The sequence below is a fragment of the Aethalodelphis obliquidens genome, unplaced genomic scaffold (genome assembly GCF_003676395.1).
Source record: "Aethalodelphis obliquidens isolate GAN/ISIS:26980383/991018 unplaced genomic scaffold, ASM367639v1 scaffold12, whole genome shotgun sequence".
Lineage (NCBI taxonomy): Eukaryota > Metazoa > Chordata > Mammalia > Artiodactyla > Delphinidae > Aethalodelphis > Aethalodelphis obliquidens.
In genome coordinates this window covers 10,035,892-10,061,411 of record NW_020837956.1, presented here as the reverse complement: position 1 = coordinate 10,061,411, position 25,520 = coordinate 10,035,892, and the positions used below count along the sequence as shown (strand labels likewise).

The window sequence follows — 25,520 nt, the reverse complement described above, 5'->3', positions numbered from 1 at the left end:
AAAAATAATAAAAGAAGGAGGAGGAGAAGTAGAGGAAGAAGAAGAGGAGAAGGACAGAAAGGAAGGAAAGAAGGAAGGAAGACACCACTAAGAAAAATAAGACAAGACACGGACTGGGAAAGAACATTTTCAGCATACCTATGTAACCAAATAACAAATACAAAAAAAAACTTGTATTCAGTACATGTAAATAACTTCTACAAATCAACAATAAAAAGACAAAAGGCAATTTAAAATGTGCAGAAAACATGCAGTCATCTCTAATTACAGACACACACACACACACACACACACACAATGGCCAATGAGCACATGAAAAGGTAATCAACATCATTAGACATAGGGTAACGAAAATTAAAACCACGATATCACTTCATTCCAAGCAGGATGACAAAAAAAAAAAAGACTGACAATACCAAACGTTGGTAGAAATGCAGAGCCACCGGAACACTCATCCGCTGCTGATCAGTGTATAAAATGATACAACTACATTGGATGGGCCATAACTTGACGATTGCTGGATCTGGGTGATGGGTACATGCATATTCATTACTCTACACTCCCTAATTTTGTACAGGTATGACATTTCCTATCATAGAAACTTTAAAAGAAAAAAGAGTAAACGTCTGTACCCAAGGAAATGATCCTGATTCTCAGGAAAAAGATATATTTTCCCCAGCAATTAATACCAACCAATGGTATTGGTTGTTTCATACTCAGGCTGCACGTCAGAGGCTTTTTAAAAATGTCAATCCCAGGCCCTACCCTGGGCCATTAAATCTGAATCTCTAGGGATAGGGACCAAGCACAGTATTTTTTTAAACTCCCCTGGGGAGTTTAAAGCTCAGTCATGGCCAGGAAACACAGATAAACACCAACACAATCTTAACTCCTGGTTACTGTTCATGCCCTCTTTGGATGTCACAGCAGTTAGGGACCTGACAAGAAACAGAATTCACCCCACATGGGTACTATTTGTAGAAATCTCAGCAGGATTAAGAGAATAAGTGCACCCAACAAGAAACCACTGCATGAATTAATCCCTGGAGATGAAGGGATAAGCAGTGGAACAGTGCTTCCAGAGCCCAGTGAGGGCCGGAGCTGTGGGAGAGCCACAGTCCTGCATGGAGCCAGGTGCCAAGGCCCAAGGGAACACAAATAAGTACCCTGACCTCCCTCTAGTCCCACCTGCCAGGCTGGCAGGCAAGTGACACGGAGCAGGACAGAGACGGCAGAGCGAAGAGGATGACGTCAGGCAGTTACAGGCGCCCACTGCACAGATGTCAGCAATTCCAATTCCCTGCCACTGGTCCGGCCTGCCCACCAGCGCCTGGCTTCCCCTTCTTGCCCACTGGTGACTGCGGGAACAACTGAATCACTTTCCTGAACCCACCAATGCGGAGGAGGCCAGAGGCCAGTCTGGGAGGGTGCAGGGCAGGGCTTTCCGTTCTGCAGAGACTAAACAGTCTCAGACGAAGAATATAAGTCACCAAACTCCAGAAACTATGGAATCACATGTTACCTCAGCAGCAGAGAGTTAACCTCTGATTTCCCTTTCCCGGCCACTCATTACTGAAAGAAAGAAGGAAAGAAAGGAAAAAAGGACAGAGACTGGAAAGTATTGTTTTCGATGACTGTATCTGAAAATACTGTATAAAATCTCATTATTATTATTATTTGTGGTACGCGGGCCTCTCACTGTTGTGGCCTCTCCCGTTGCGGAGCGCAGGCTCCAGACGCGCAGGCCCAGCGGCCATGGCCCACGGGCCCAGCCGCTCCGCGGCATGTGGGATCTTCCCGGACCGGGGCACGAACCCGGGGCATCGGCAGGTGGACTCCCAACCACTGCGCCAACAGGGAAGCCCTAAAATCTCATTATTTGATGTAGAAGGTCTAGGTAAATCATCTAGCCCATTCCCCTCATTTTACAAGTAAGAGAACTGAGACCAGAGAGGTGAAGTGATTTACCTAACGTCACCATCTAGTTAGGAACAGAGTCCAAATATTGTGACCCCCCCAGCCCAAGGCACAACTCATGACACCACACAGCCCCTCAAGTGGTTGACCTCTTTGCCAGGCAAAAGGGGACCATTAGACCCCCAGGGCAGCAAGATCATGTAAATACCTGCCACTTACATTTTACCTTTCATTTCTATCTAGATGTGATTGCCCAGATCTATTTCACGGTAATTACTTGATCCATCTCAGGGGGCAGAGTTTTTACAGCTGAGAAAGGAAATAAATGCTAACAAGCTTCCAGCTGGCTACCCCCAGGAGCAGCTGATCCAGAGGGCCAGGGCTGAGTGGGCCACCTAAGACAGCGAAAAGCTGTCCCAGCCACGTGAGCATGAGAAGGAAGCAGGCTTCATGAGCCTCCTGATAAAAAGCTAGTCAGCTCCCCAAACAGTCGTGTCCCGCATTTATTCACTCAGCCTGCAGGCCTGGGAGCTGGCATCCCAGAAGCTGGCACAGTCGATACATGGTAGAGGCTTAGGCAAGGGCCCTTCCCTGGCAAATTAGGAGTCTCTCTCCTCTGTTGGGGGAAGACACAGGTGATGGGAGACACTGAGGTAGCAGATCCCAGGGATGGAGACAAGGAAGCAGCGTGTTCTCCCCAGCACCAGGCAGGAGGCAATGGGGCAACAACTGAGGGCAGCGCTTCTAAAACAAGATCAGCTCTCCTGAGTCTGGGATCCTTAAACGGAGGTCCAACCGAGGATGAGGGGAAAGACCAGAGACCTCCCAAGATTTCTTCCGCTCGGAGAGCCACATCCTAGAAAGGGTCAGCAGAGGGTGGATCCCGCCAGCCCACATCCCAGAATCCTCAACCACAGCCCTGTCAGTTCCCTTCATAGCACATCACAATCTGGAATTACAAATTTAACTGTTTGTTTACTTGTTTATTATCTGTCTCCCCCACATGACTAAGTTCCACGAGGCCAGGGAGTGTTGCACCCAGTACATCGTAGGCACACAGAGTACCTGATGGAAGTGTTAAATAAATGGGTGACTGTGAAATACCCTTACTCCTCAAGAAGGACAAACCACTTGCAGAGGCAAATGAACTCTGGCATTTGTAAGTAGGATCAATTCCAGTGTTCCTGTATCTCCACTTACCTGGCCAACTGGAACCCACTCTGCCCTGTAAGATAATAACATTTGTATAGAGCTATGTGGATTCTGAAGCACTTTCATAGCATGGCTTACCCCAAATAACTGCACTCGTAAGTGGGAAACACTCATTCTACCTCCAAATCCAATGCTCTTCCCTCCGTCCGTAACGTGATCAGAGTCCTGGTTCTGAGCACACACCAGGGACAGGCTCTATTGTTCCATGTTTGCAGAAGAAAAACAGGAGTCCTGAGAAAATACTGGCTTTGCTAGTCGAAGTTAGGCCTGAAGCAAGAGCCCGAAGTCCTCGAGGGATTTGAAAGGAGGAAAAAAGGAAATTGAGGCTGAAAGGGGCATGGACACTTCCCCCGCTGGTAGAGAAGAAGAGAAGCAAAGGAGAAAAAAGAAACAGAGAAAAAGGGAGTGTTTCTGGTCTGGTAATTAAACAGTGAGATTAACGAAGCGGCCGCTAATCCTCCGTTTTGCCCCAGATGAAGAAGGTGCATTAGTCACTAGGAGAAGGCAGGCCACCCCGCCGGGAACTCATGTTCCCAGCGGGGTGTGCAGTAAGCCCCTGTCTTTGGAAGGGCAAAGTGCTTGACACATATTAAAGCCACTGTTGTTATTAATAATGCCAACACTTTAGATTTGCATAGCTCCATTCCTCCTAAGAGTTTAAAGCCTTTCATACATATTGTCTAATTCCCTCTCAGAATTTTTATCAGAAAAGTGTTCGCGGGTTGCTATGTAAATATATGTAAAAGTTCTTTAAAACATTTAAACACATTTTAGTCTTATCTATTCTCTCTTCCCCTGTCCCTGGTTTAGTACATTTCCATTTTGATTATGTCTTTGAAACGCCAATTTTCAAAACAGAAACCTGAAAGGGCAACTATAAACCTCCAACCTCTGGCCAAACTTACTTCCTTTCCATACCTCTGTGATAAGGAGTGTAGAAGCTTCTCTCACTTCAAAAATAGCACAGGACTGAGGAGGCGTGGGGGAGGGATGGATTGGGAGTTTGGGGTTTGCAGAGGCAAACTATTATGTATAGAATGGATAAACAACAAAGTCCTACTGAATAACACAGGGAACTATATTCAGTATCCTGTGATAAACCATAATGGAAAAGAACGTGTGTGTGTGTGTGTGTGTGTGTGTGTGTGTGTATAACTGAGTCACTTTGCTGTACAGCAGAAATTAATACAACATTGTGAATCAACTACATTTCAATAAAATAATTTTTTTAAAAAACAGTGCAGGGCTCACTTCCCCCCACGCTTGCTCCACCCTTCCTTTGGTACTTCTGCTCCTGAAGTAACTAAGGGGTGGAAACAATAGTTAATTCGCGTTGAGCGTCTACTCTGTCCAGGCCACTGTGCTGATTTCTTTACAAACGCTGTCTTATTTAATCCTTGGGACACAGACTTCTAGCTGTCCCCCAGTATCCACAGTAATAGAAATTTTAGCTGGGCACACAGCTGTATTTCCAGTCTCCCTTGAAGCTAGCTGTGGCCATATGACTATTTTCTGGTCAATAATTAAAAGTATCTGTGGAGAATTCCAGGTACGTAGCACCATCTTTAAGCATGTTTTTTCCTCTCCCCTGACTTCACAGGGATTCCACTGGTTTTTACAGCCTGAGAACCGAAAACATAACCCATTGAAAACCCCTGCTCTGACTTTTTCCTGATGATGGTTCAAATTGCTTGCTATTCCTCGACCTCTCCATCTTACTCCTTATATATTGGTGGTCTTTGTTCTCCCCGTCTTAGACCAACCTACTCTTAAAGGAAAACAGCCTGCCAATTTCAAGCAGTCTAGAACGATTTTCCTCTTGTCCTCTTCCCTCTACAGATCCGCCGCTTCTCCTCACCTCTTCCCAATCCATTTGTATCACCACTATTCACCAGGATCCATTCTACCTCCCAAAAGAGACAGCCAGGCTCCGACTCTGTTTGCATCTGCTGACATCACCCCCACACACACCCACCTCCTCCATTCCATTCCTTCTCAGTACTTACCTCCTGGCCCACATTATCTCATCCACTTCACACGTTCTCTTTTCTCTTGACTGCAACAGCCATACTGGGGTTTCCCCATAATCCCTCTTAGATCAGGAAGGCAAATATTTATAATTATCCCTATTTTAACAATGGGAAAATAGAGGCACGAAGAGATGTGAGGATTTGTCCATGACTGCACAAAAGAAGGAAGGTGACACCATAGCCTTTGGAATCCCAATCCAGGGCCCTTCTTTTCCCCCCTACATTCCTTTCATTCTCTCAGATACCCTCCCAGATTCCCTGAAGATCAGGGAATAGGTGGCAACTTTTACTGTCAATTATGGGCACAGCTGGCAGCTTCTCCAAGGTCCTTCAGCAAGTCTTCACTGAAATGAGAACCAAGTGGTCTTCACTCTGCCCACCTCACCCTCTGCCTCCAACAAGCCAATACCAGAGAGCTGAGGGAAGTGATTTTATATATATAAACTTCAACTGATAGACTTCCAGGTATGAAGAAGAGACGGACATAGTTTTCAATAGTCAGTCCTTCGACACTAGGGAAAACACACTCATGACAGCTCAGGAGAACCCATGTGTTAGAGAGAAAAGAGTCTTGACCTGAGCTCTACCATTCACCAGAGCATCAGGAGAAATAGGGCTGAGGGGGACTTCTCTGGTGGCATAGTGGTTAAGCATCTGCCTGCCAATGCAGGGGACATGGGTTCGAGCCCTGGTCCGTGAATATCCCACATGCCACGGAGCAACAAAGCTTGTGCGCCACCACTACTGAGCCTGTGCTCTAGAGCCCGTGAGCCACAACTACTGAGCCCACGTGCCACAACTACTGAAGCCCACAGGCCTAGAGCCCACGCTCCGCAACAAGAGAAGCCACTGCAATGAGAAGCCCGTGCACCACAGCAAAGAGTAGCCCCTGCTTGTACAACTAGAGAAAGCCCGCACACAGCAACGAAGACCCAACACAGCCAAAAATAAACTTAAAATTAATTAATTAATTAGTTAACTTTAAAAGAAAGAAATAGGGCTGAGAACAGAGTACTAAATCTGTGTGGCCTTGAACAAGACCTTTCCCTTCTCTGGAGAGTGCTTCCATCTTCAGCATCAGGACCCACTGAAACCAGGCCCTCAGATGCTCAGGGGATGCTGAGTGTCCTACAGAAGCTGCAACAGCACTGAGAAGGTACCATCTAGAGACAGAATTAGAGAAGCAGGGGCTATTTTATTAACTCAACAGGATTTGTGGATTAACTGGAAGTGGATGAGGGCAGAGGAGTCACTCCTTCATAAAGCCAGGTGTCTTAGCTATCTTTGTACCCCTAGTTTTTATTGCCCACAGAATGTCCTAAATATTTGATGAATAAAGGAAGGAATGAAATGGGAGTGAGGCTAGGAAGTTGACCAAACATCTCTTATTGGGTAAGACAGCTCCATATTCCATCATGATATCTGGCTCTGCATCCTAGATACCTGAGAGACTGAGACTGGAGAACAGCAGATTTTCCTACTTATTCAACATGGTTTCACACATTCACATTTTAAGTGCATTCACACTCGTCATCCTATTTATTATGATATTGAAAAGTAACCAACAGAGAAGATTTGGTTATCAGAATTGGACTGTGCAGAACCTGATGCTCAGAGATACTCAAGTAGCTGATTCCACATCCAGAAAGGGAAGGATCCAGATATTCTAACCCTAAACCTGTGCTTGTTCCAGGATCAGGTACTCAAGAAGCTGGATACTGTAGGGAAATCACCCACAAAGAGAGGGACTGAACCACCTGACATCACATAGGAAAGAGGTGCATATCACACCATCAACTTCCACCTTTTGGAAAGGGCTGCTAGACATATAACCCTCAACTACTGGCCCCCTGGATGGCCCAAGGAGCCCAGAAGTGTGGCTGGAAAAAGGACTAAGTGCAAATGAGTGTCACTAAGAGCTGGCCAAGAGGGACGGGGGTGTGGAGTGGGTAGGTGGTTATGTTCCAAAATTGGCCAGTGGGAGTGGGCAGGACAAAGCACAGAAAAGTAACATTTCTTGAGTACCTACTATGTGGCCAGCTCTATGATCAATACTTTACTTACACTGTGTCTTTAATACCCACAACAATGCTCCACAGTCAGTAGCATTAAGCTATTTAACAGATAAGGAAACAGAAGATCAGGGAGGTTACTTCACTTGTCTGGAAGTCAGACAATTAGAAGATGGCAAAGCTATGACTCAAACTGGGGTCCACAGGAATCCAACACCCATCCTCTCTGCACTATTTAGGCTGCCAAACTGTAAGAATATTACCGAAGTTCCTGAACTACCAAGGCCATTACAGGGATAGAGAAATGGCATAAAATTGAATTGTTTGTGTAGAGGATTCTTTCACTTGGCTATTCAGCATCCATTCCCTTTTTCCTCCTTCCTAAAAAAAATCCCAATTCTGTTCAACTATCCATCCACCTCTCGTGTAACCCAGGCGACTCAGAAAAGCTTACCCTTTTCTAACTCTGGGCATAGATTCTGATTAGTCACAACAAATCAATGGATAGCATTTTTCTGGTGATGCTCACTGATCACAGTGGACATATGACCTAAATTGGCCCAGATTACATGAAAAAATTCACATTCCATATTTCAGGAAGACGTCCCTCCCTCACTCTTTCCCTTCCCTCCCCCATCTCTCTATCCTCCTCTCCCTCTCTCTTTATCCTAATGCATAAAATCAAGGGCACAGGTTTTCCCAGTTTCTATCGGCAGCCATCTTGTGACCAGGAGGAGAATGAGTCCAAAGGTGAAACAATGTATGGACTACGTATCACAGATATGGAGACAACCTGGCTTCTTGTTGATACTGCTGAACCACTGAGTCACTCAACTCTGAAGCTTGCCCTACTTATGGATTCACTGTTACATAAGATAATTAATGTTCCATGTGTTTAAACCAGGTTGAATCAGAATTTTTGTTATTTGCAGCCAAAATCCTTTCGACAGTTTGTTTTTCATCCTCTGTCTTTACAACAGATATGAAAATGATTCAGGTTAGGATGGGAGTGGTTAGTGAGGAAATGAGAGTTTGAGTCACTAATAAGTGCCCTAATTCAGTACTCTGAAACTCATCAGTGCTCATCAACACTTAGTCCTGATGCAGCACAGGGACAGTACCCCTGACCTCCTGCTGCCTATCCAGATGGCTCCCTGGCAACTCTGGATTTGATAGGTAAATTCTCAGACTTGTGCCACACAGCCATGAGGGATAGGGACAGCCGAAACTGGTTTTAATTGAGCAGTTGGAGGCTGAGAGGAAACTCTTGGTCAGGTTGGAAAATCCTCCCAGTGGCTTGCCTGAGGAGAAAAGAAGATTCTGAGTGAGTAGGTGAGATGAGTAAGACGATGTCCCCACCCCAGCCCCACAGCGTGGGTTGGTGTTGTACGGGGGTTTTTGATTCTCCGTTTTGTAGGTGTAGGAATGTCTGAGAATAAGTAGAGGTGGGAGGAAAGGATAATGGAAGGAAAGGCGCTGGGGCGTTGGAGAAAAGGAGAGGGAGTCCAGGGACTAAAGGACCTTGTGACTCTCTGTGAATAGCCTGGCGGCCTTGGGATCTCCCTCAGGAGAAAACTGTCCTTGGCAAAGCAGCAGAAAAACCTGGTTGGGGGGTTGACCATTTATTCACAGACACTTGTAACAACAGGGGCAGTATGGAGGCAGTTCTGCAGGCACTTTGCAGGCTGCAGGCCACTGCTTGAAAGTTATAGAGGAAGAAAAAAAAAAAAAGAAAAACAGAAGGTGGAGGGAGAGACAGAGAAAGAGAGAGAGAGAGAGAGGGAGGAGCCCTCATTTCTGAGAACATATGAGTCACTTTCCGGAGACTCCCAGAAAAATCTGGGAGACATTCAAGGGACTAAGTTCTTGCAGTTACGATGTAGAGACTCAGAGCTGTCAATTTGTAGGTATTGATAACTATGTGGTCATATTTGAGTTCGCAGGCTACTAAATCATGAGACGTCTGGATTACAGTAGTATTCCTAGGGTGACCAACTCATTCTAATTTGCTTGGGCCTTTCCTGATTTTAGCAATGAAAGTCCTATGTCCTAGAAAACTCCTCAGTCTAAGTCAGGTCAAAACGTCTCCTCATAAGCAGCCCCTATCCACTCAACCCTTAGACTGAACATGTCCCACACTGGCCGTCTTCTTAGTCTACATCAAAATGATTCAACTAGACCCAGCAAAAACAAAAACTGATGACTCTCACTGCCCTAAGCCTTACTTGGGCTCCTGCAGTTGTGTTACTAGCCTGGTTAGAAATCAAGGAGCATCCCAAGAGGAAGAAACCCTGGCCTGAAAGAAATAAAGGGGACAATGGGTAATATCAAAGAGATGGCAAAAATCCCCAATGTACAAAGTACCACATACCAGATGTCCAGCCTTGCTTACTTTGGGAAGCCGCCAAGCACCTAATGAGCAAAAGAAAGGCTAGTTCAGATGCTTCTTTAAAAGAAATTAGCCAGGGAACAATCAAGAGTCTTGAATCAGCAATTAGCTCAACTGGCCAAGACTTAAAACTCCTACCTCGATCAGAACAGTTAATTGAAATTATTAACCTTTGGAGGGGAAATTACTCTTTTTGAAATTAGTGAATGTGTCATTAGCGTTATGAAGAGCTACAAAGAAAAGGTCAATGAAGCATTTATTTGGAAAGAAGAAGGCCAAACTTTATTCAAAACCACAATAATTAAATCAACAATGTATTTAGCCAACGTGGGCATCCTTGAACTATTATGTTAAATATAATAAGGTATACTCTGTTCTAAGTTACCGTGGAGCAGACAGGTTATCTACCAAACCCAGCCAGGGAAAAGGGGAAAATGGAAGCATATGTAAATCAAATAGTCTGCTATGGTCACCCAAATTCAGCCTTGGAATGAGCATGAAAATGGAGATTCCCAGATGCCATCAAGTGTGGTCTATTTAGACATCACTGACTCTGAATTAAAGGCATCCTTCCTTTCATGCTCATTGTACAGTAGATGTTCAATAAGACATTTTAACTGCACTATTTTGGATATTCCAATCATTTAGACCAGTGGTCCTCAAACAGAAGCAAATTTGTCCCCAGGGGACATTTAGCAATGCCTGCAGGCATTTTTATTTGTCACTCCTTGGTGGAGGTGATGGGCAGGAGTGGTTGCTACTGGAATCTAGTAGGTAGAGGACACTACTAAACATCCTGCAATGTACAGGGCAGCCCCTACAATAAAGAATCACCCATGGGCTTCCCTCGTGGCGCAGTGGTTGAGAGTCCGCCTGCCGATGCAGGGGACACGGGTTCGTGCCCCGGTCTGGGAAGATCCCACGTGCCGCGGAGCGGCTGGGCCCATGAGCCATGGCTGCTGAGCCTGTGCGTCCAGAGCCTGTGCTCCGCAACTGGAGAGGCCACAACAGTGAGAAGCCCGCGTACCACAATCAAAAACCAAAAAAAAAAAAAAAAAAAGAATCGCCCAACCCAAAATGTCAACAGTGCCACTGTTGAGAGACTTTGATTCAAATATACTCTAATTTGAAGTTTGATTTTGCTCCAACTATAAAAAGAAAGGCTTTCTTGACAAATTAATGGCACTAACATGATAAATGAAAATATTAGTTTGAGAAGTAAAATAACAGTATTTGAGAAACTTCCTTGCATGTCAACATTGAGTGTAACAATGACAATTCTTTTGTCTTTTCCTTAAAGCCAATGTGTCAGGATTTTTAATTGGTAGTCTTCCTTTAATTATTAGTTCTTTAAAGTATTAACACTGTATATCCATTCAAATCTTCCATACTTTAACCATTTTTACTTATTAAGACTGAATTTCTATAAATATGTCCTGGGGATATAATACACACCATGGTGACTATAGTGAACAAGTCTGTATTATATATTTGAAATTTACTAAGAGTGTAGATGGTAAAAGTTCTCATCACAAGAAAAACCAAATTTGTAACTATGTGAGGTGATGGATGTTGACTAAACATATTGTGGTAATCATTTTAAATATATACATATGTTAAATCATTATGTTGTACATCTAAAACTAATACAATGTTATATGTCAATTATATCTCAATAAATGAATAAATAGATAAATAGACTGGGTTTCTCTATAGCACTGAGCCAATTATTCAAAATTAGTGAGTTTTTTCCTTATTTTTATATTTTTTATATTTATTATATTTCCTTGAAATATATTATATATTTTTATATTGATTATATTTCCTTGAAATATACTTACATATATAACTATATATACATATAATTATCCTAAAATGCACTAATGTATTTATTTTTAATCAAACTTCTTTTTAATGAGAACTCAACTAAAAAGAGATCATATCATTTTTATGTTTCTTTATCTAGTTAGCTAATCATCCAGGGTTTAAAAAAAAAAAATAGTAAAACACCACTTTGTCTCTTTGCCCAAAGAGACAGGAGCTAAATTTTTGGCTGGAGTTTAATTCTGTATTTCTATTCCCAAGCATTTAATATTTATTACCTGGGAGACTTCTTTGTCAACAGAGCACATATTAAACCCAGTCACTGGAAGTATGTTTAGATTATATATGTTAATTTACATTTGACAAACTCGCCTCTCTGGCACCTGCTGGGACACTAGCCAAATGCATAGCCTGGTTGTATTTATCCAGACTCCATAAACAAAAAAGCCAAATCCCCACACAGGGTATAAAAACATGAATTACATGATCCAGTGAGAGTTCCTGAGGGAAATGGCAGTTTCCAAGAAAAAAAATTATTCCAGGGTAACTCACAATCTTTGATGAGTCATGTGTTTTTCACCTTGTCTTTCTCCAGAGGAGTGAAGAAGCACCCTTTGAAAGAACACAGTAAGCAAAAATATAGGTAAATACAACCTTCTTTCCTTCTACTCTTGAGTCTTCTAAATTATGTTTGATGGTTGAAGCAAAAATTATAATACGGTCTAATATAGTTCTAAATGTATAGAGAGGAAATATCTAAGACATCTTTATTATAAATAGGGGGAGAAGGGACACAAAGGGAGGCAAGATTTTTATACCTCATACAAAACTGGCAAAATTATGACACCAGCAGACTGTGATAAGATGTGTGTGTGTCTGTGTGACATAACACCTAAAGCAACCACTAAAAACACTCTACAGAGAGAAACACTCAAAGACACTGTAGGTAAATCAAAATGGAATTCTACAAAATGTTCAAATAACCCACAGGAAGGCAGGAAAAAGGAAACAGAGGAATTTAAATAATTTTAAACATAGAGGAAGAACAGAAAGCAAAAGATAAAATGGCAGGTTTAAACCTTAACATAATAATAATTATATTAAATATAAACAGTATGATTAAAAGTAAAAGGTGGAAAGTAAAAGGATGGGAAAAGATACATCATGCAAACACTAATCAAAAGAAAGATGGAGTGGCTGTTTTGATATCGGATAAAGTTGACTTTAAAGCAAAAAAAATTACCAGAGTCAGACAGGGACATTATACAATGTTTAAAAGGATCAATCAACCAATAAAACAGCAATCCTAAATGTAAACATACCAAACAACACAGATGCCAACTATGTAAAGCAAAAACTGATGGAAGCTTTTGGAGAAACAGACAATTTCACAAGTATATCTGGAGACTTCAACACCCTTCAATCAACAATTGCTAGTACATCTAGACAGAAAATCAACAGGATGAAAAAGAACTCAACATTACCATTAACCAACAGAATCTAATCAACATTTATAGAACACTCTACCCAACAGCAGCAGAATACACGTTCTTTTCAAGTGTCCACAGAACATATACCAAAATAGACCATATCCTGGATCATAAAACAAACCTCAACAAACTTTTAAAAATTGAAATCATACAGAGGGTGTTCTATGACCAAAATGGAATTAAAACAGAAATCAATAACAAAGATAACAGGATAATCTCCAAACACCTGGAAACTAAACAACACCCTTGTAAATAATTTATAGGTCAAAGAGGAAGTCTCAAGGAAAATCAAAAAATATATTTAACTGAGCAAAAATGAAGATACAAGGTAACAAAATTTGTGGGACAGAACTAAGGCGGGGCTGAGAGAGAATTTTATAGTACTAAATGCATACATTAGAAAAAATAAACCCAAATCAAGCAGAAGGAAGGAAATGATAAAGAGCAAAAACAATCTCCCAACCCAGATGGGAAATTTCTACCAAATGCTTAATAAAGAATTAACACCAATTTTACACATCCTCTTCCAGAAAACAGAAGAGAAAGGAACACTTCCCAGTTCATTTTATGAAGCTAGTATCATGCTGAAACCAAAACCAAAGACAGTATTAAAAAAAAGAAAACTACAGACAAATATCTCTCATGAACATTGATACAATAATCCTTAACAAAATACTAGCAAATGGTGCTCGTTTCGGCAGCACACATACTAAAATTGGAACGATACAGAGATTAGCATGGCCCCTGCGCAAGGATGACACGCAAATTTGTGAAGCGTTCCATATTTTTAGAAACGAAGACCCAACACAGCCAAAAATAAATAAATTTATTAAATATATATATATATATATACTGGGCTTCCCTTGTGGCGCAGTGGTTGAGAGTCTGCCTGCCGATGCAGGGGACACGGGTTCGTGACCCGGTCCGGGAAGATCCCACATGCCGCGGAGCGGCTGGGTCCGTGAGCCATGGCCGCTGAGCCTGCGCGTCCGGAGCCTGTGCTCTGCAACGGGAGAGGCCACAGCAGTGAGAGGCCTGCGTACAGCAAAAAAACCCCAAAAAACAGAAAAAACTAGCAAATGGAATTCAGTAATATAAAAAACTTACAGACCATGATCAAGTGGGGCTTATTACAGGGATGGAAGGCTGGCTCAATATTCTAAAATTAATCAATACAATCCACCATATCAAAGGCTAAAGAAGAAAAACATACGATCATGTCGGTCAATATAGAAAAACACTGGACAATTTTGAACACCCATTCATGATTAAAAAAAAAAACTCAGAAAAATTGGATAGAGGAGAACTTCCTAAACTTGATAAAGAACATCTAGAATACACTTACAGCTAATATTATACTTAAAGGTAAAAAACTGAATGCTTTCCCTTTAAGATGAGGAATGAGACAAAGATGTTCACTCTCACCACTTTTCCTCAACATAGTCCTGGAAGTTCTAGTCAACATATTATGGCAAGAAAAGGAAATAAAAGGCATTCGGATCAGAAAGCAAGAAATAATACTGTCCCTATTTTCCAATGACTTAATTATCTATATAGAAAAACCGAAGGAATCTACAAAACATCTCCTGGAACTAATAAATGAGTTCAGGAATGTTGTAGGATACAAAATAAACATACAAGAATTGACTGTATTTTACATACTAGCAATAGACATGTGAATACAAAAATTTAAAATATAATACCATTTAAAATCACTCAAAAAATGAAATACTTAGGTATAAATCTTACAAAACATGTGCCATACTTCTATGCTGAAAACTATACACTGTTGATTAAAGAAATCAAAGAAAATCTAAATAAATGGAGAGACATACCATGTTCATGGGTTGGAAGACTCAACATAGCTAAGATGTCATTTCTCCCTGAACTGACATACAGTTTTAACACAATTACTATCAAAACCCCAGCAAGATTTTTTTGTATCTATAGACAAGATTATTCTTAAAATGTATACGGAAAGACAAAAGAACTAGAATAGACAAAACATTTTGAGAAAGAAAATAAAGTGGTAGGAATCTATCTACTCATCTTTGAGACATTTTTTTCCCCTAGTCCAATCCCTTGGCTTTTTTTTTAAATAAATAAATTATTTATTTATTTATTTTTGGCTGCATTGGGTCTTTGTTGCTGCACACGGGCTTTCTCTAGTTGCAGTGAGCGGGGGCTACTCTTCGTTGTGGTGTGTGGGCTTCTCATTGCGGTGGCTTCTCTTGTTGCAGAGCACAGGCTCTAGGCACATGGGCTTCAGTAGCTGTGGCACGTGGGCCCAGTAGTTCTGGCTCACGGGCTCTAGAGTGCAGGCTCAGTAGCTGTGGCGCACGGGCTTAGTTGCTCCACAGCACGTGGGATCTCCCTGGACCAGGGCTCATACCCGTGTCCTCTGCATTGGCAGGCAGATTCTTAACCACTGCACCACCAGAGAAGCCCGCTTTGAGACTTACTATATAGCTAACATAATCAAGACTGCCTGGTACTAGTGGAGAGAGAAACACACAGATCAATGGAACAGAGTAAAGGATGCAGAAACAGACCCATAAAAATATGCCCAACTGATTCTTGACAAAGGAGCAAAAATAATTCAACAAATGGTGCTAGAGGAACTGGTCATCCATAGGTCCAAAAAAATGAACCCTGACCTAAGTCTTACATCTTACACACAAATTGACTCAAAATGGATCACAGACTTAATGTAAATCATGAAACTATAAAACATTACAAAGAAAGCTTAAGGGAAAATCTTCAGGATCCAGGGTTAGGCAAAGAATGCTTAGACTTGATACCAAAAGCATAATCCATAAAAGGAAAAATCAGTAAGTTAGACTTCATCAAAATTTTAAAGTTTGCTCAGCAAAAGACTCTGTTAAGAGAAAATATTTGCAAACCACATATCCAACAAAGGACTAGCATCTAGAATATATAAAGAACTTTCAAAACTTAACAGTAAAGAAACTAACAATCCAATTAGAAAATGAGGGAAAGAAATGAACAGACATTTCACCAAGGAAGATATACAGATGGCAAACAGGCACACAAAAAGATTTTCACATCACTAGCCACTAAGGAAATGTAAATTAACACCGCAGTTAGATATCTCTACACACCTATCAAAATGACTAAAATAAGAAATAGTGACAACATTAAATACTGAAGAGATTGTAGAGAAACTGGATCATTCGCACATCGCTGTTGAGAAAGTAAAAAGGGACAGCCTCTCTGGAAAACATTTTCTTAAAGAACTAGGCATGCGACTACCATATGACCCATCAACTGTACGCTGGGAGTGGAAAACTTCTCTGTAGGATTGTCAAGTGTATGTGAGATGCTCAAAATTCCTGAATCTCTCCACCCCAACAAATGCCACCCTTTCCCCATTATTGGAACAACTAAAACTTGCCCTACTCACTCCAAAATCACCCCCAATGGACAAGACCAGCCACACTGAAAACCACTGCATTAGATGCTGACAATAATCTATAGAGCTGGTAGGAAAAGGCTACTTCATGAACGAGAAGCTGAAGGGTCTCGGTGAGATTAAGGCCCCCAAACAAAATCATACAGCAAGTAATTTCTATACCACTGTTTTCCACCACTTCATACTGCCTCACATAATCATCTCACGCCATTACATTTCTAGTTAGCTACAATTTTCAAAGCTCTTTTAAAAGTATTATCATAATTGATCCTTAAAATGTTCTGGCTAAAACCAAATGGTAGAAGGCCAAGATAGTGACAGTGGTTGCAGTCTCTTTTAGCCCATATGGTTGACATCCTGGCAGGTGCTAACCTAAAGCTGACAGCCAAAGGAGGACCAGCCAGCCTGGAAGGCCAGATATGTTCACTGCCATAACCCTGGGATTGGCCAGGACCTTACTCTGCTTCGCTTAGAAGTGAGGGGTTATTGCTTACACAGTTCTCCCTTCTCCTTTTCTTAATCAGGAGAATCTGCTTCAATAGCAACAAAAGTATCAAAAGAAAGCTCATTGATAGCATTTCTGATGATACTTCATGAAGTGCATGAAAAGAAATAAGGAGGTATGTCTTTAACATTAACCCACAAGTAGAAGATACCACTCTCACACTTCACAACTTCCTGCCTCTGCATCTGCAAAATGCTCACATTCCTACTCATAGCTGCCTCCTTCCCACCCAGTGTAGTAAGGCTCCCCTGCTTAAGACTTATCCCTCCCCCTGTTTCTGGATACCACCCACTTTCACCTCATTTTATTGATTACCCCATCTCTTTCCTGCATCTTCAGACTTTCTCATCCACTGGCTCTTTCCCATCGAGCTCCTTTAGCCTTGTGTCCTCTGCAGAATATAGTCCCTCTCCTCCTGAAGGAGGACGTTCCACTCCTCTTCCCAAAGGAATCTGGCATTTGGCCCATCACTGCACTTTAACTGCTCTTGCCGAAGATGCCGACGTCTACCTTTGGGCTAACTCTTCCAGGCACTCTTCGCTCCTTATTTTAGTTCACTCATCCTCATCATTTCATAGTTAACCTCTCCCTTACTAAACACTCTGAACCACAGCCCAGGCCCCCCTGGTTTTCCTCCTGCTCTCTCATCACTGGACCTTCCTCTTCCTCTGCCTGTCACTCAAACGTTGATTCCTTACGCTCACTTCTCTTTTCCCTTCATACCCTCTCCCATCATTTCGGTTACCATCTATATTACCAGCCTACACCACTCTCTCAAGCTCCAGAGCCATGGAACCCACCTTCTACTCAACACCCCCACTTTGTCCCACTGGGACCCAAATTCAACAAGTCCAAGACTGAACCATCATTCTCCCCCCTCAAACCTTTCCTTGAATATGTATATGACACTTTCATACAACAGCCACCCTTGACTGTTCTCCTTCCTCACACCCACATTAAATTTCTCACCACGTCTACTTCACCTTCTCAAAGTCCTTCAAACTATCTTCATTTCCAGTGACACTGCCTTAGACCACCAGACCACCCCCAACATTTATCAACTGGAAGTCTGCAATAGCTTCCTAACTGGCCTCTCTGCCCCTAATTGTGCCCCCTTTCCATTCTTTCAATCTTAATAAGAGTGATTTTCTAAAATGTGAATCTCACCACATCATTTTCAGTCTCAAAACCCTTCAGTAATTTCTCACTGTCTTTCAGATGAAGCCTAACATTACCATGGCCTCTGATGGGGCCCCACCTATCTCTCCAGCCTAATCTCCTTCTCCCTTCCCTATCTCACACCCTATAGCTACTTCCTCCGAAAAGTAAACTTCTTTCAATTCTCAATGCACCACATTATCTTTTGCCCCTAGGACTTCAAAGAAGAACTCACTGTCTGGAATCTTCATTTTTCAACTCCTCCCTCATCCTTCGGACCTCACATACTACTACTTCCTGACCTCTGTTTGATGGGGCTGAGTCCCCTGCTTTGTTCTCACAACACCCTGAACTTTCTCTATCGTGACACTTAGCACACCTTTTCATAACTGCTCATTTAACTATCTGTTTAAGCTGTAAGTCACTTGAGGATACTGGTCTACCTTGCTTACTTTTATATCCATAGTGCTAGCACAGTGCCTAGAACACCCAATCAATATAGTTTTGAACAGAATGTATTAAAGAAGGAGTGAAGTATCAAGAAACTCAAGCCTGTATGGCCACTCTCCTGGGACTGAGCAGTCCCCTCTGCTTCATGTTCTGGCTCATTCAACCTTATGGAGACCCCTGTGCACACCCTCACTCATGTCCCCAAACTCTGCACGTTGTCACCAGTGCTCTCTGTTCACATCATGTCAGCTTTCAGAAAATAGTGCTCATACTGCATGACCTGCTGGACCAGCATCAGGAAGGACCTCTGGATGTCATGATTTCAGAAACCATAAGAAAATTCACTCCCTGTCCCACCACAAAAAATAACAATACTTTCCTTTGGGTAAGTTTCAAAATTCCTTTATGTAGGGGTCAAAGCTATTGTTTCTTAACTAGAAGCAAGTCAAAATGCAATTGCCTTTTAAACTTACACTACAGAAATAAAAATTACAGGCCCTAAATTCTTTAACCATTGACTAAAATTAAAGTTCTGGGGATCTAAGGTACAACTTGGTGACTATAATTAACAATACTGTATTATATTCTTGAATGCTGCTAAAAGAGTAGATCTTAAATGTTCTCACCACAAAAAAAAAAAAAAAGGTAATTATGTGAGGTGATGGAGGTGTTAACTGACCTTATTGTGGTAATCATTTTATAATATATACATGTATCAAGTCAACATGCTGTATACCTTAAGCTTACACAATGTTATATGTCTACCATATCTCAATAAAGCTGGGGAGAAAATAAAAATAAGATTTTTTTTAAAAGCCACAAGTTTTTTGATAAAAGAGCTTTGGGAGATTAAGAAGCTGACATGAGACTTTGAGAATACTCTGTACAGAGCTAACAATTACACCTCGTTACATAGATACGGAAAGAACTGGAAAATATTTACCAGTCAACTCAATTTGAAGCCACTAAGAATACAAACATAAAATAGATTGGAGGGAGAGGATGCTTTTTTGTCAGATTTATACTTTTTCAGTATTTTATCACCATAAAATTCAGTAGTCTGTACGCAAAGGTTTCTTGTGGGATTTTGCTATTAACTATAATGGTTAATTATTACACAGCCTCTAACCTTGAGACTATAAAACTCACCGAACTGCCCAGTGTAGGAAATTGCTTTTATCAATCATTGTTTATTTGTTACAGGAAATTGCATTCTGTAATATTTAACCCACAGTGACTTCACTGAGCTTGCTATAATTAAGTCAACCAGTATAAAAACTATTCAGATCCTCTTGGGGTTAGAAAGAAAAATCACCTGTCTTTTTTCTGGTACCAATTATCGTACAAGTAAATATAAACAGTGATGATACACAGCAGGAACATTTTAAAACAATACCAAAGTACCTCAACTTTTTCCGCTGCAGCTCTAAAGTATAAATGACTGAAAGCAGTGCCTTCCATGGGGTTATAACTGGGGAGGAAAAGAGCTGGAGGGCACTAGAGCCCAGTGATCTTTCAAGGGTGAGGGAGAGAGTCCCACATGCAGAGTAAGAGGGAGATGTGGGGTGATTCAGAAGGGGAAGAAGAGGGAACCGAACTGAGTACTATTCTAGAGAGATGCTGGATGATAGTGATTCTGCATTCAGCCTTTGGAGTTCCATTTACCTGGGTTCAAATCCTGGCTCTGCCTGCCACTCACATACTTTATCATCAAACAACTTGCTTAATCTCCCTGAGCCTCTGTTTCCTCAACTGTAAAATAATGATACTAACAGTCAATTCATGGAGGGGTAAGAAGTAAGAGAGAGGCTTATGGTTTTTCTCTCCAATTTGTTGATATGCTGTATCACATTGATTGATTTGCATATATTGAAGAATCCTTGCATTCCTGGGATAAACCCCACTTGATCATGGTGTATGATACTTTTAATGTGCTGTTGGATTCTGTTTGCTAGTATTTTGTTGAGGACTTTTGCGTCTATGTTCATCAGTGATAGTGGCCTGTAGTTTTCTTTCTTTGTGACATCTTTGTCTAGTTTTGGTAACAGGGTGATGATGGCCTCATAGAATGAGTTTGGGAGTGTTCCTCCCTCTGCTATATTTCAGAAGAGTTTGAGAAGGATAGGTGTTAGCTCTTCTCTAAATGTTTGATAGAATTCGGCTGTGAAGCCATCTGGTCCTGGGCTTTTGTTTGCTGGAAGATTTTAATCACAGTTTCAATTTCATTGCTTGTGATTGGTCTGTTCATATTTTCTATTTCTTCCTGGTTCAGTCTCAGAAGGTTGTGCATTTCTAAGAATTTGCCTATTTCTTCCAGGTTGTCCATTTTATTGGCATATAGTTGCTTGTAGTAATCTCTCATGAGCCTTTGTATTTCTGCAGTGTCAGTTGTTACTTCTCCTTTTTCATTTCTGATTCTATTGATTTGAGTCTTCACCCTTTTTCTCTTGATGAGTCTGGCTAATGCTTTATCAATTTTGTTTATCTTCTCAAAAAACCAGCTTTTAGTTTTATTGATCTTTGCTATCGTTTCCTTCATTTCTTTTTCATTTATTTCTGATCTGGTCTTTATGATTTCTTTCCTTCTGCTAACTTTGGGGTTTCTTTGTTATTCTTTCTCTAAATGGTGATCACCTCAATAGATGCAGAGAAAGCTTTTGACAAAATTCAACACCCATTTATGCTAAAAACCCTCCAGAAAGTAGGCATAGAGGGAACTTTCCTCAATATAATAAAGGCCATATATGACAAGCCAACATGGTCCTCAATAGTGAAAAACTGAAACCATTTCCACTAAGATCAGGGACAAGAAAAGGTTGCCCACTCTCACCACTATTATTCAACATAGTTTGGGAAGTTTTAGCCACAGCAATCAGAGAAGAAAAAGAAATAAAAGGAATCCAAATCGGAAAAGAAGTAAAACTGTCACTGTTTACAGGTGACATGATACTATACATACAGAATCCTAAAGATGCTACCAGAAAACTGCTAGAGCTAATCAATGAGTTTGGTAAAGTAGAAGGACACAAAATTAATGCACAGAAATCTCTTGCATTCCTATACACTAATGATGAAAAATCTGAAAGAGAAATTAAGGAAACACTCCCATTTGCCACTGCAACAAAAAGAATCAAATACCTAGGAATAAACCTACCTAAGGAGACAAAAGACCTGTATGCACAAAACTATAAGACACTGATGAAAGAAATTAAAGAGGATACAAATAGATGGAGAGATATACCATGTTCTTGGATTGGAAGAATCAACATTGTGAAAATGACTATACTACCCAAAGCAATCTACAGATTCAATGCAATCCCTCTCAAACTACCACTGGCATTTTTCACAGAACTAGAACAAAAAATTGCAGAATTTGTATGGAAACACAAAAGACCCCAAATAGACAAAGCAATCTTGAGAAAGAAAAATGGAGCTGGAGGAATCAGGCTTCCTGACTTCAGACTATACTACAAAGCTACAGTAATCAAGACAGTATGGTACTGGCACAAAAACAGAAATATAGATCAATGGAACAGGATAGAAAGCCCAGAGATCAACCCACACACATATGGTCACCTTATCTTTGAAAAAGGAGGCAAGAATATACAGTGGAGAAAAGACAGCCTCTTCAATAACTCGTGCTGGGAAAACCAGACAGGTACATGTAAAAGAATGATATTAGAACACTTCCTAACACCATACACATAATTAAACTCAAAATGGATTAAAGACCTAAATGTAAGGCCAGAAACTATCAAACTCTTAGAGGAAAACATAGGCAGAACACTCTATGACATAAATTACAGCAAGATCCTTTTTGACTCACCTCCTAGAGAAATGGAAATAAAAATAAACAAATGGGACCTAATGAAACTTCAAAGCTTTTGCACAGCAAAGGAAACCATAAACAAGATGAAAAGACAAACCTCAGAATGGGAGAAAATATTTGCAAATGAAGCAACTGACAAAGGATTAATCTCCAAAATTTACAAGCAGTTCATGCAGCTTAATATCAAGAAAACAAACAACCCAATCCAAACATGGGCAGAAGGCCGAAATAGACATTTTTCCAAAGAAGATATACAGATTGCCAACACACATGAAAGAATGCTCAACATCATTAATCATCAGCGAAATGCAACTCAAAACTACAATGAGATATAATCTCACACCGGTCAGAATGGCCATCATCAAAAAATCTACAAACAATAAATGCTGGAGAGGGTGTGGAGAAAGGGAACCCTCTTGCACTGCTGGTGGGAACGTAAGTGGATACAGCCACTATGGAGAACAGTATGGAGGTTCCTTAAAAAACTAAAATTAGAACTACCATACGACCCAGCAATCCCACTACTGTGTATATACCCTGAGAAAACCATAATTCAAAAAGAGTCATGTACCAAAATGTTCGTTGCAGCTCTATTTACAATAGCCAGGACATGGAAGCAACCTAAGTGTCTGTCAACAGATGAATGGATAAAGAAGATGTGGCACATATATACAATGGAATATTACTCAGCCATAAAAAGAAACGAAATTGAGTTATTTGTAGTGAGGTGGATGGACCTAGAGCTTGTCATACAGAGTAAATAAGTCAGAAAGAGAAAAACAAATACCGTATGCTAACACATATATATGGAAACTAAAACAACAACAACAACAAAATGGTCATGAAGAACCTAGGGGCAAGACGGGAATAAAGACACAGACCTACTAGAGAATGGACTTGAGGATATGGGGAGAGGGTAGGGTAAGCTGGGACAAAGTAAGAGAGAGGCATGGACATATATACACTACCAAACGTAAGGTAGATAGCTAGTGGGAAGAAGCCACATAGCACAGGGAGATCAGCTCCGTGCTTTGTGACCACCTAGAGGGGTGGGAGGGAGACTCAAGAGGGAAGAGATATGGGCATATATGTATATGTATAACTGATTCACTTTGTTATAAAGCAGAAACTAACACACCATTGTAAAGCAATTATATGCCAATAAAGATGTTTAAAAAAAAAAGAGAGGCTTATAAGGTGTTTTGCTCAGTTCTTAGCATGTAATGATGTTGGATAAATGCTAGGTGTTATTTTTGTCTTTGTCATTATTATTATTTTCGTTCCATTTCACTGCTTCACTTAGGTCCAGCCTTGATGACAAAGATACCCAGAAGTGTTATTGCGGGCACTTCCACCTGCGGGCACTTCCACCTGCCCCCTGCCCCGGGGCAGTGTCACAGAGCCTTCAGAGCGGCCTTGCTACTGGAAAGGTTGTGCAGTGCCTTGTCCTGGCTCATCTTTGTCACTGGAATTCTCATCTCAGGGCTCTGACATGGCAGTTTCCTGGTGACAGCCACATCTTCTGGGTATCCAGTCAAGCATAGTGAAAAGGCCATTCTAAAACATCTCCTATCGTCGTGTTGTGGTAAAGTGGAGAGAGCATAAGATCTGGGACCAGACATATCTGAATATCAGTGCTCACCATCTGAGTCTGGTACATCAGCGTCTCTCCAGATTCTTCATCTTAGATTGGGTGTACTGCCACCCACCCTCCAGATTCACTGGGAATGGAAACTGCTCGTCACAGCACCTGGCACAAGGTAGGTGACTCAACAAATGTTAATTATCACTATTATTACACTTGTAATCATTGTGAGAGTTTCTGTTGGATTCTCCTCAGATTCTGAGAAATACTGAAGATTAGGACTAGAATTGAGTTCAAAGATCAGCTACATCCTCTTACATGGAAGCGGAATGCTCCAATCTACCTAACTCTCAAAGGCTCCAAGCCTTTATCGTTCTGTTGAGAGGAAGTCTTACCTTTCGCAGGTTGCCCTTCTCCAAGTTTTCCTTGTAATTCTCAGGATGCATATATGTAATCATGACTTAGATCTGTGGCCATGGCCTCTGCCATGGTTCCCCCTCTGTGATGGTCCCATGGACTTGAACGTTGGCCCTGCATCTTGCAAGAACAAGCCCTTCTTCCAAAGTGAGAAGGGTACTATCCCTTCTGTGTCACATCTGTCTGTGGGAGGAAAGGTCCCCAGCAAGTGTTTACTGATGTGGCACTTTAAATTCACAAACAAAAGCCCTCTGTTGTAGGATGGCTGGGTCTAGACAAACTCATGACCCTGCTGTCACACTGTCCCCAGACACTTATATCTCATTTTAAAATCAGGATCTCCTTGCCCAACCCCTTCTTCCTTCTCTTGAGTTCTCTCTCAATGGCTTCCCTCATTCCCCTAGAATGGGACTTCAGTCAGACACATGTGCACACACACCAATCCATCAGACATGTCTATAAATGTTGGAATCCCAGCTATGGACAGCAATGAAGTCTTTTTATCCTAGGCCCTTTGCAAATAAGTGTTTGCAAACAGTTACATGGCGTCAGCAAAGTCTCCTAACTCCATTCCCCAAGAGTCCCAGCTTAGCCCCGCCAAGACTCACGCTAACACAACAGGTGAGGAAAACCCAAGGTTAAGTGATTGAGCTGGGACACATCAGCAGCTGGTGGCAGAGTGGGAACTAGAACCCCAGTCCAGGGCTCGGTCTCCCCCCACCCACACTGCCCCCTTTCAGTGCACAAGCTCCCTCCCCTATGCTGATGCCTTTGATTTAGCCAGATGGTTGACACATTTTTTCCCTCTTTGCCAAAAGGATGATTTGCTTTCCAAAAATCTCAAATTAAGCAGCTCATGACTGCTTCTTAAGATAAAGAGAATTGAATTCTAACAAAGCACTGTAGAAAGCAACTTGACAGGACCATGTTTCTTCTGTTTCCTATCTCTTGAGGCCAGATGCTGCTCTCTCCTGTCCACCCACAGGGGATTTGTGACTGGGTTTGAATTCTTAAACACTGTCTCCTGGAAAAGGCCCCAGAGCCACTGGTGTGCCTGCAAGAAGGAAGAAACACTTGGCCAAAACCAACCCAGTGTTGGCAGGCCCTAAGGCATTTTCAAGTCCTGAACTCAGCTTTGGGTGCTAAAAAATATGTCGGCAATTGCTGAGTTTCAGAAGCAAAAGGGAACTAAGACTTGAGGCTCTTCCTACTTAGGGGGAAAAAAAAAAGGCAGTCCAAGGCTTCAGACCGACTGTGCTGACCACAGTG

At 41.5% G+C, this 25,520-nt stretch overlaps 1 long non-coding RNA gene and 1 other non-coding gene across 5 annotated transcripts in view; one reads left to right on the top strand and one right to left on the bottom strand.

Moving 5' to 3' along the window:
* Nucleotides 1–25,520, bottom strand: part of LOC113623809 (uncharacterized) — a 576,501-nt gene that overhangs the window by 539,478 nt on the left and 11,503 nt on the right. Inside the window, exon 2 of one of the 4 annotated variants that reach the window (XR_003434080.1) lies at nt 11,937–11,996. The exons of the other annotated variants lie outside the window; for them this stretch is intronic. This is a non-coding gene — a long non-coding RNA (uncharacterized LOC113623809). The remainder of the gene's footprint in view (nt 1–11,936; nt 11,997–25,520) is intronic. 4 annotated transcript variants of the gene reach the window in all.
* On the top strand, nt 13,560–13,663 carry LOC113624216 (U6 spliceosomal RNA). Its single transcript, XR_003434262.1, has one exon. It is a non-coding gene; the product is annotated as a U6 spliceosomal RNA (small nuclear RNA).